This window comes from Cydia splendana, chromosome 3 (assembly GCF_910591565.1).
Source record: "Cydia splendana chromosome 3, ilCydSple1.2, whole genome shotgun sequence".
NCBI classification, from domain to species: domain Eukaryota; kingdom Metazoa; phylum Arthropoda; class Insecta; order Lepidoptera; family Tortricidae; genus Cydia; species Cydia splendana.
Window position 1 is genome coordinate 25,493,661 of NC_085962.1, and position 12,369 is coordinate 25,506,029.

The window sequence follows — 12,369 nt, forward strand, 5'->3', positions numbered from 1 at the left end:
AATCTTCAGATTATGATATCTAAAAACTATTCAATGTATAAAGAGCAACCAACACTAAACAAAAAGGTGAGTAACACAGTAAATATTTCACCACTTTCCTGGTACATGAAATTTCCACAAATTCCTACAGCAAGCTTATTCCCAGGGCGCCATGTGAAACGTGCAATTTTTAAAGGTAAATTAAATTGCAAAGCTCCGGCTTGTTCAATAAAGCATAGCACGTGAGCACAGAAAATAAAATTAACTTAATTAGTAAAAATGTGGTGTCAAAAATTGCTTGCTGGAGGAACCTATTTTGGGAGATAAAAAGCGAACAAATTTATATTTAAGGAACTTTATTTATTACTAAAATCTTGCCTATGCAATGTAAGTGGCTTAATCTAAACTTATGACCTCTGTGTGAACCTCTAACTTGATTTGACGACACCTAATGGTAGAACTTAGCTCAGTGGACAGCGGGGCCGCTTAATAGGTCCAGAATAAAGCTTCACACAGAATTCTACTTATTTAAGAACTAAATTATTGTAACACTAAATTCGATGTACCAGGATTTTCAAATGTCTTTATGCTACTTTAATGGTTGCTCATAGTTTTAAATTTACTCTACACTTTACAGCTGGCGCTGATGCCCTACAAAATTAAAACATGGAAAGGACCAACCTCAGGATGAAAACCTTCCTCAGACGCTGCGGGGTGTCAGGCTGGTTTCCCCGAGAAGGCTAGAAGCTGAGCGGAGCTCAGGGGCCGCGCACGTGGTACCAAGACGACGTTTCAAAGGCAGATGGGGTGCTTAAATTTCTCGATCCAGGAGGTCTCCCAAACAATATTCATAAATTGACTTCCAAGCTTTTGAAATGATGAAATAAATTAATCAATAAATTTAATTTAAATTCCCGGCTCCTGTAAACCGAGAAAAGGATATATTAGCCGATGCCCTTTATGGCCGCTAGAGAAGAAACGAAACAATTGTAAATTTAGCTCACCGCACTGGAAGCTGCTAAGACTTCTGGCGGAGCGCTCCCTTCCCTCGAGCAGGAGTCACTCTGCAAAGAACCAAAACCTGGTTAAGAACAAACCCACAACGTTTCGCGCCATTGTGGAGTTGATCACCACGAAATTAATTTGTACTCACTCAGTGGAGCTTCCGAAGGACTCAAGCCGTTTCCATCTTTCAGACCACCATGTCGAAAGTGTGGTCTTCCCATAAATTGTGCTCTTGCGAGCGAGTGTCCCCAGAGGGGTTCCCAAAGCAAATGTGCAAATCATTCTCGAATGACCTCCTCCAATATAGAGGTCCCTGAGGGCCTAACAAAAGTAGGGTGGCAGTCCCTTGAAGACACAAATCCTTCGAAAATTCTGTCTGAATTGTTTAGACAAGTTCACTCCTGAGCATAAGAAATATATTTTTATCATTAAATCTAATATTGTTCCATTCCAGAGCCACTTTGTAAGTCTGTAATTTCTATGTTTTGTTTTATATCAAAATTATTTTTTATCTGAAAAAACATACCTAATCATACAAAGTTTTCCTGGAGTGACAATATAAATATCTCAAGTTTTAATTATTTTTACTCGTATGACAACCCCGGCAACAGATGAGCATCTAGAGGTGCATCTGAATGCAACAGATTATGCAAAGAAGTGATATGAGATAGTTCGTTTCGGACACTGTTAAAAACGTTTAAAAAGTATTTTTCTTTTAATTATGAATCATCTCAATAATACTTAATACTAGCAAAAAGCAGAGCTTTGTAAGGGCTCGCGGAGTTTTTCTACCTAAACGTATGTACCGGACCGCGATTTTGATCCAATCCGAGGTTTATTTCATGTTCGATCGAGTGGGTGGGTATGTAATAAGTCAGTTAAGGCCGTAACACACTATCGCACCGCACCAAGGTCGCGGTACGGTGCGATAGTGTGTTACGGCCTTTAAGAACGCAATTATAAGTGATAGCAAGAAAGACAAATACTGACCGGACCCCGGTTGCTGTCAAGTACGCCTGTTTGTTACTTTGTCCATTAAAAACGTCTCCAGACGACAAAATCAAATTGCCAATATTATCCACACGTAATATACAATTTCATAAGCGCTTATTAGATCCTACACGGTCGCCCAGTACTTTTTGTAAGGATGCCAACTGGCTTTCCTACATAATGTTGGGTCAGCGAGCCAATGTCCTTGAATTTATTTTTGCGTCCACACCACACAATTCAGCGAAAATCTATCCCGTCTGGACACCTACTGGCGGTAATCACACTGCTCCGCACATAAACACACACACACAGTTCCACTAGGTACAGCCAAGGTTCAGCATTAGCTCTATCTTGGGTCCTGCTCTTCTAAATGCTCGTTAAGACGTGTCAGATGACCAAAACAGCGTGTGCCTATGTTGCACCAAACCTGAGTTCCTCTAGGTACTGCTAGGGTTCAGCATCAGCTTTGTCTTGGGTACTACACCTAAGTGCTCATCAAGACGAGTCGGATGACCAGAACAGCGTGAGCCTATGTTGCAACAAACCTGAGTTCCACTACGTACTGCCAGGGTTCAGATCCGCTCTATTTTGGTTACTGCTTTCCCAAATGCTCATCAAGACGAGTCAGATTACCAAAACAGCGTGCGCCTATGCTACACACCACCTGAGTTCCACTATGTACTGCCAGGGTTCAGCATCCGCTTTATCCTGGGTACTGCTCTCCCAATTGCTCATCAAAACGAGTCGGATGACCAACAGCGTGTGTCTATGTTGCACCAAACCCGAGCTCCACTAGGTACTGCCAGGGTTCAGCATCACCTCTATCTTGGGAACTAACTCTCCTAAGTGCTTATCAAGATGAGTCGGATGACCAAAACATAATGTGCCTTAGTTGCACCTAACCTGAGTTCCACTAGGAACTGCGAGGGTTCTGGGTCATTTTGTTGAACTGCACGCCGTCGTTGCAATTGGCGTGCAGTCGGCGTGTAGTTCCCATACAAGTTGCAGTCGTGTGTCGGCCCTAAGTCACTGAAGTTTGTATTAATATGCTTATCTTTATTTATAATTTTAGCAGTTCCAAGCAATAGTAACACTAAAGGCGCCATTCATTAATTACGTAAGACAATTTTTGCCAGTTTTTGACCCCCTCCTTCCACTATGTAAGAAATAATAAGAATAGGCTGACCCCCTCCTTCTCCCATTCCCCTATATTACCATATATTACGTAAGAATCTAAAGGAAAAATTGAGTACTTTTTGAATGTGATATATGTACCTGTACAAAGGTACTTGAGCTCGTTTAAGCTAACTCTGCACCGTGTTTGATAGCATAGTGTGGAAGTATTATTATTATGTATTTTAAACGTCATAATTTCATAGAAATTAAATCATCATCATCATCATCATCATCATCATCAGCCTACTCTCGTCCACTGCTGGACATAGGCATCTCCTATTGCACGCCATTGAGCACGATTTGCGGCAACTCTGATCCAGCTCTTGCCAGCCGCCTTGCGAAGGTCATCGCTCCATCTAGTCTGAGGGCGTCCTAAACTACGTTTGCCGATGCGCGGTCTCCACTCCAGAACTCGCCTACCCCAACGGTTATCGGTTCTTCGGCTAATATGACCGGCCCACTGCCACTTCAGCTTGCTAATCCGGTGGGCTATGTCGACGACTTTAATTCTCTGACGGATGACTTCATTTCGAATACGATCCCTCAGAGAGACTCCGAGCATAGCCCTTTCCATAGCTCGCTGAGCGACTTTGAATTTATGGACCAGTCCTACCGTGAGTGTCCACGTTTCGGCTCCGTATGTCATTACTGGTAGGACGCACTGATTGAAGACTTTTGTCTTCAGACTTTGTGGGATTGATGACGTGAAGACTCGACGCAGCTTCCCATATGCTGCCCAGCCCAGCTGTATCCTTCTATTCGACTCTTTCTCGAAGTTGTTCCTTCCTAACTGCAGTATTTGCCCGAGGTAGACGTATTCCTGAACAACCTCGAGAACAGCCCCTTGTACTGCAATAGGTCCCGGAGCAACACGTTCGTTGAACATAACTTTCGTTTTGTCCAAATTCATCCGGAGACCTATGCGTTGAGAAGAATCAGCTAGACCGGTCAGCATATGCTCTAAATCCTGCAACGTCTCAGCCATGATGACGATGTCGTCCGCAAATCGCAAGTGTGAGATGTATTCGCCATTAATGATAATACCATGTTCCTTCCAGTCGAGCGTTTTAAACATATCCTCCAATGCATTTGTGAACAATTTGGGGGAAATCACATCCCCTTGTCTCACACCACGATGCATGGGGATAGCCTTAGTCTGCTGGTTTTGGACTTGGACGGCCATGGTAGCTGCGTTGTACAGACATCTCAACACTTGGATATATCGCCAGTCGACTTGGCATCGCTGCAGGGAATCCAGAACAGCCCAAACTTCAATGGAGTCAAAGGCTTTCTCATAGTCCACAAATGCTAAGCACAGGGGCCGATTATACTCTTCAGTCTTCTGTATAATCTGCCGCACTGTGAAGATGTGGTCTATGGTGCCGTATCCTTCTCGAAATCCGGCCTGCTCCGGTGGCTGAAATTCGTCGAGACTTCGTGCTAGGCGGTTCGTGATGACCCTCGAAAACAGCTTGTAGATGTGGCTTAGGAGCGAAATGGGTCGGTAGTTCTTCAATAGGGCCTTATTTCCCTTTTTGAAGAACAGCACGACAACACTCCTACTCCACACCTCTGGAGTTCTCCCATCGAAGAGAACGGCGTTAAAGATGTTCTGGAGCTCCTTCAGTGCAGGTTTGCCTCCCGCTTTCAGAAGCTCAGTTGTAACGCCGTCCTCGCCGGGGGCTCTTCCATTTTTTAGCTGTCTGAGGGCCATCTCGATTTCGTCAGTGCTGATTTCTGGCAAGTCTTCGGTAAAGTGGCGGATCAATGTGGCTCTAGAATCCTCATTTTCGGGATCTGGTTGAGATGCATGCGAAGCGTATAGCTGGCCATAGAAGGATTCGATTTCAGACAGAATCCCCGACCGGGACGATACAACAGCCCCACCAGTTGTGGTCAGCTTCGTCAGGTGGCTTCTTCCAAGGGACTGGACAAAAACTTTTGACCCCCGATTCTGCTCAATCGCTTGCTCAATGAAGCGTGTATTAGTGCACCGGAGGTCACGTCGTACTAGTTTGCCAATCCTCTTGTTTAGAGCCCGTCACTCTGACGAAGTGGCAGGTGGGTCTTCCCGTCGTACCTTCATGAGCCTGAGGGTTTCCTCCGAAAGATTCGACCTCCCGGCTTTACGCTGTACTTCGCAAAATCTCGTACCTTCATCCCTGAGGATTCCAACCACATTCTTGAGGGTCTGGTTTATGTCAACGGCATTTGTGGTTTCCACGGCAGCGAATCGGTTCTCCAGGTTCGACTGGAATGCTTCAGATCCTACCATGGTTTGGAGCAGGCTAGGACGGAGCCTGGACTTCATCAAACGGACACGTTCGAGCTTATAGTTGATATCCAGAGAGCCTCTAACAAGTCGGTGATCACTACCGGTGTTGAACCTGTTGATCACTGAGACGTCTCTGAATATATGCTTTTTGTCGGTTATGATGAAGTCGATTTCGTTTTTTGTCATAGTATCGGGGCTCCGCCATGTCCACTTCCTTTGGGACTTTTTCTTGAAGAACGAATTCATCAAGAAAAGCCCCTCTCTCTCGAGGAAGTTGACAAGCATTTGCCCCCTATGATTCCGGCTACCAAAACCATGGGATCCTACTACCGACTCGCTGCAATTCTGTACTCCCACTTTAGCGTTGAAATCACCCATATGACAACGTTGAAGTGGGCCTTGGTGGTGCGATGTAGGGCCTTCGATATGTCATCGTACATATCTTCCACTTCTTCGTCCGTGTGAAGAAAGAAGAAATTAAATAAAAAGTCGCATCTTTGTGATCTTACGTAAGAACTATGAAAACCCCCTCCCTCACCCATGTAAGAAAAAATAAGATATGTTCGACCCCCCTCCACCCCAAAATCGTCTTACGTAATAAATTAATGGCGCCAAAACTGTTTCTCGAACTGAAAATACCCTGATTTAAGGTTGCTAACACAACATGATTGATCAGTTCATCAGCGTCACAAAACCAAAATTGACCTCCGCAGTGAATAGGTATACAGCAAGATTGATTGTTCTAGTAGGTATTCACAGAAACTTAATTGCTAAATTGGGAGTCAAACCAAGCGAAGCGAGGTGGGTCTGAATCCAAAATTTTAACCCACTTTTGTATTCATCGTTGTTAATGGCGTAAGCGCCATCGACATTATTGAAATTGAAAACACCACATAGGTATCGTTGTCTGAGTACCCACAACACAAGCCTCCTTGAGATTACTTTGGGGCTTAGTCAATTTGTATGTCCAATATTTATTTATTTTTTTACTAGTAACGCCATCTGTTAGAGAAGTAGATAATTCATTATTTTGCCAACAGATGGCGCTAGTAGTAATACAAAGTGTTATTACTTTATTTTATATTTTAGGTTTATAAAATTATATTTTTATGTTTGATAACACATCTAGACATGAATTTACATTACTATGTCAAATTTCAAACCTAACAGTGCAGTAGTTTTTCCGTAAAGTGTACCACAAGAATGCATAGTTCGTCGAATAGTGATAGGGCTCGCTTCGCTCGCCCTAATAAATTTAGAAAAATGTACTACGTTACAAAGCTTAAACCAAGTTTGGCTGTGATATTATGTCACTGGGGTTAGGTCCAGCTGTTGGTCTATACTCGATCTTTTCTCGAAGTGTATGCCAAGGTAGTTAGTTTATATCGCCATAGATTCTTTACAACTATATTACTTGCTGTAAAACTCAACAATAGCAGATGACACAGCACGGGTAAAGTAATGGTGAATCGAATTCCTGACAGATCGAGTTTGACATTCAAAGACGACAATGATAATATGTGACGTGGATAGAGTCGGCTGATGATGACAGATTCAGTAACATTCTAGTTATGTGTAAAGACAGTATATTATATGTTCCCCGACTTCTAACTGTTCAAGTGTTCAGGCACAATCAATATTAGGGTTGTGAAGAGATGAGAGAAAAAGATTCGATCAAAACGTTGATGTTACAGGTCCAGAATTAGTTATAAACTATATTAAACACATGCCAATACTTTCTTTTTACATGTGAATGAATCAATATTCATTTTATGAGAACTTTTTCAAGGATTTCCATATGATGTAGGTAGTTGAATTGAGATTACTTTATAATTGTTGATTATTGTTTTCAATCATTCTATAATCGTTTCGGTGTTGATTCTTATAGAGAACTGTGATGATTATGTAAAATTAAAGACTAGTGTATTGTTGTGTAAAATGTTGCATTTTTTCATATTATTTTACAAATCCAAATGAATTTGCACGTTCGTGCATTTACAGATAATTCCTGAACGTCACTTTCGTGCATGCGGTTTTTTTTATGATGAAGGATCGTTGGATTTTTTTTATCATTTTTTACGTGTATTTTATAACAAATGAAAACGGTTCACATGTATTTTTCATGAGTTTTTGCAAAATATTTTTCCCGGCCGTAAAGGGTTAGTATATCTCGGACACAAAACAGCCAATTTGAGATAGATAGTCATTTTAGGTTTTCCAAAATATGAGTATTGCGTATCTGTATAACTTTACTGGTATCAGTTTTCCGCATAAATATTTTGCAATCCCTAGTCCAGACACTCCAGACAAACGAATAATTTAGCTCAACCTTAAGCTGTCTGGCACGTTTGAGTAAAAATGTATTCGCTGGCGTTAGGTGATCTCCAATGTAAACAGCCGCCGCGGGTCCCGGAATGTTGATGTCGGCGGTGGTGAGTCCACGGCGGCGCCTAGTAACTCATCCTTACGCCATCGCTGGGTGAAACGCACGGTAGTGTGATTCAGGTGTAGTTTATTCTCATTTGTTGTCTCAGGAACCCCTGTGATCTCAAGGTCATTGATGAGTAAATCCTGATCGCGCTCATTTATTTGACACTTCAGTTTTTCCACTTCAATCACTAACTCATTGTTTTGATGTAATGTGGGGCGTTCGGGTAGATAATTGATACTAGAATATCTGCTGAATACTGAACCTCTTTATTAAGTAAATTCGTGCTTATATACTAGTGGCCTACGTGAGTGGCATTTAGGTGACCTTTACATAAATGTAATTAGAATTATTGTTCATTTTAATAAATATATTTTCTATTTCTTAAATGTCACCTTAAATGTCACATGACGTGTTGACCCTAATTCTCAACACGTCATGTCTCTCACCGTACACCTTCCCCGTTTTTTTTTTGAGACATAAATAGGTTACAATATATTTTTGTCGTAATTACAATATAAACAATAACTTAATCTTAGACATTAATTTCTAACTATTCCAATATATGTTAATCTTGTAATCTAAAACAAAACGTATATGTATATAATAGCTATTTAAAAAAAATACAAACAAAAACACTAAAACTACCTTAAAAAAAAAAACCGGCCAAGTGCGAGTCGGACTCGCGTTCCAAGGGTTCCGTATATTACACAATTTTTAACAATCAGTGCCGGATTAAGATATGTTGATGCCCTAAGGATTTCTAGGTGCCCCCTCTCCCTCGGGTCATCAAGATTACATTGATTTTTTGGTAAATTGAGAGAAGTTCATTGCCGCGTTACAGCTGAGAATGGAAATCAGTCACATCATTTTATCACGAAAATTGACAGTGCCGCAGCAGTAATGTTGCAACAGAGTACCTAATGCTGTTGCAGTCGCCACCCGAATGTCACCTTTATCATAGCTTAGAAAGTAATAGAAACGCGAGCGAAGCGAGCGCGGAAATTTTTCTATATAAAAACGCAATATGATAGACAGTTGTACATTTTTACTTTTAGTATGGAAATCAGTCACATCATTTTATCACGGAAGTGGACAGTACTGCAGCAGTAACGTTGCAACAGAGTAATGTTGCTGCAGTCGCCACCCGAATGTCACCTTTATCATACCTTATAAAGTAATTGAAAACGCGAGCGAAGCGAGCGCGAAAATTTTTCGATATAAAAACGCAATTTTAGTTATAGTCCCAACCAGGCGCGAATCCAGGATTTCATACAGAGAAGGGATGGGACAGTTTTCTATCAGCCTAGCTTCGCATAGGGCTCGATATTTAAGGGTCTCAGCTAGGTTGTTTTCATGCATAAAATATGCAAGAAAGCAGAGAGCTTGGAATTGAATTGGCGAAGTGTGAGAAAGGCAGTAGGCCCAGCTGCGAAAGAGGAAAGCTTGGATTTGGATCCCCGCCCAAGTGTAATTAAGGCAAAAGATCAACTTTGCCGTAAGGCAGAAGGCCTCGCATAAGACCTAACGCCAAACCGCAAAAGAGTGGGTTGAAATCGAATCTATGCATGTAATCACGACTCTTCTACTGCTACCGATTGTTTCCCAAAGAATTACGCGCCATTATTTTTGCAAATTAGCTTTTGGACAGCTAAAAAAATCGTGTGGTAAAAACGATGTTTCTGTCCCTAATTTTAAAATTTGTTCAACTTTTTCAACCTGGCATTTAGGTGCCCCCCCTGAACGTGATGCCGTAAGCACGTGCTTGTTTTGCTTATTGGTTACAAAGTCTTTATTAATTCAACCATTAAAGTCGACGAGTACAAAAAACTTTGAGCTAGCTCTCAATTTAACATATTTTTTAAACATTATTTTTAATTTGACCTTACAATTACTCGTAAGTAGGTAAGACCGTTAAATATTTAAAATGATTATCTTATCAGAAAATTATCACCAATTACTCTAAGAAAACTACTACTCTAAGTAATCCGGCACTGTTAACAATGTATTTTTTATGTGAAACGTGAGTGAAATCTCTTTAAAAAATCCGTAGGGGTCGGATCAAAAACTGTAATTAAGTGCGACTCACGCTTGACTGTACATTTCTAATAGGTTTTCCTGTCATCTATAGGTATAGACCTATTTTATGTATTTTTTTAAAAATTTAAGACTTAGTAGTTTCGGAGATAAGGGGGGGGGAATGGTCATTTTTTGCCTATTTTCTTGAATAACTTTTAAACTGTTTGTTTGAAAATTATAAAAAAAATATATTTGAGATCCTTACAATAAGCTCTTTCATTTGATATGTAACATGATATAGTTTGAAAAATTAATTTTTTTAATTTTTTCATTTACCCCCCAAAAGTGGCCCCCATGTTTAAAATTCATTTGTTTACGTTACATGTCCGTATTTGGGTCACAAACTTACATATGTGTACCAAATTTCAACTTGATTGGTCCAGTAGTTCCGGAGAAAATCGGCTGTGACAGACGGACAGACAGACAGACAGACAGACAGACAGACAGACAGACAGACAGACGCACGAGTGATCCTATAAGGGTTCCGTTTTTTCCTTTTGAGGTACGGAACCCTAAAAACATGCAAGGATATCTTAAATATTAAATTGGATATAATTTTAATTAGGTATGTTAAAAATAATTTAATGGATTATTTTAAAAAGTTGATTAAAGATAAATTATGGTTTAAACAATTAAAGGTTTACAATGTTGAAAATATTTCAAAAATAAAAAAAACTGTGGTTAACATGTTACACATTAATAGGTACTTAAAATTATCTATTCTATATTCTAAATGTTATTACAATACTTGGTTTTCACTTCCTGTTACGTATTTCTACTTTGTTATTAAATTACAATAAACACCTTGGTGTCATTTGTTATTTTGCTTACTCTGCTATTAACTATCCTAAAGGTTACATGACTATATTTATCTTATAGCTAAAAGTGCGGTATTGACATTTAGTATGTGCCTTACTTATAATTATTCCTATGTAACATTAGATTTAATACTGTAAACAATACGTCGCTTACTCTCTTATGTTCTAATAAGGAAGATGGAGAGCCTTTTTTGGATTCTGTCGGCTTGGTAAGTTTAAATGTGATCATTTTTGAATTGCATTTTATAAAATAAGAAATGTGGATTGTTAGATTATTAGATCAGTTCTGTCGCTTGCTTCGCGGATTTGTGTCGATCATGGAACTTGCAATTACGTTTGAATTTGACTTGTGTGTTTGTGTGTGTGTGTGTTTCTCGTGTCTGGTGTGCCGAAGAGGTGAGTTTTAATGGTAATAGTGCTTTGTTCTGTTTTGGTGTACAATGTTTCTTTACCTGATACTAATATTTTTAAATTTTGACCTTGGTCTTGAAATACTGTGTAGGGTTCCGTGTATACTGGGTCCGTGTTATCTCTATCTTCCTCTTTTTTTTTATTAATATTAAGTCTCCTACGTTATAGTTACATGAATTATTATCTATTTTTTTTATTTTAAAAATTTTTTTTTTCATATTTTTGTTTTTTAAGTTGTTTTGTCTTAATTAAATTATGTCTAGCGTCCTCCTGGGACTTTTGCAATCTATACTTAAGTTCTAGGGAATAAGAGTTAAAATTATAAATTTCTTCTATTTGTTATATAAAATTACGGTTTAGTGTAAACTGATATTTTTAGATGCCGAAAAGTATAATAATATGAACATTTGATATATAATTTTGATAATATGTCATTGACAATGTAATGGTTGCAAGGACCGGAAAACCCCTCTTTACGCTTAATCCTATCAATTCGGTAACCGAATCGATTCGGTTACCTTATCATTCGGTAACCCTATCATACTGTTACCTGATTGTAATGGTAACCTTATTGAAACGGTAACCCTAACCTTTAACCGAGTTAATCTCAAAACCCCATCGCGATAGGGTTTTTGTTAAGGGTTTTTAACAGGTTTTCATTCAGTTATGGTAACCTTTATTATCGGTTGCTTACTGGTTTGCAACATTAAAGTAGTTTTAGTGATGTGCCGTCAGAACTAAAAAAAATACTTACTTTATTTATATTTTGTTGATTTTGTTGACTTTATTTATTAAATTTCTTTAATTTATTTAATTTATTTAATTTATTTAATTTATTTAATTTATTTAATTTATTTAATTTATTTAATTTATTTAATTTATTTAATTTATTTAATTTATTTAATTTATTTAATTTATTTAATTTATTTAATTTATTTAATTTATTTAATTTATTTAATTTATTTAAATTATTTAATTTATTAAATTTATTAAATTTATTTAATTTATTTAATTTATTTAATTTATTTAATTTATTTAATTTATTTAATTTATTTAATTTATTTAATTTATTTAATTTATTTAATTTATTTAATTTATTTAATTTATTTAATTTATTTAATTTATTTAATTTATTTAATTTATTTAATTTATTTAATTTATTTAATTTATTTAATTTATTTAATTTATTTAATTTATTTAATTTATTA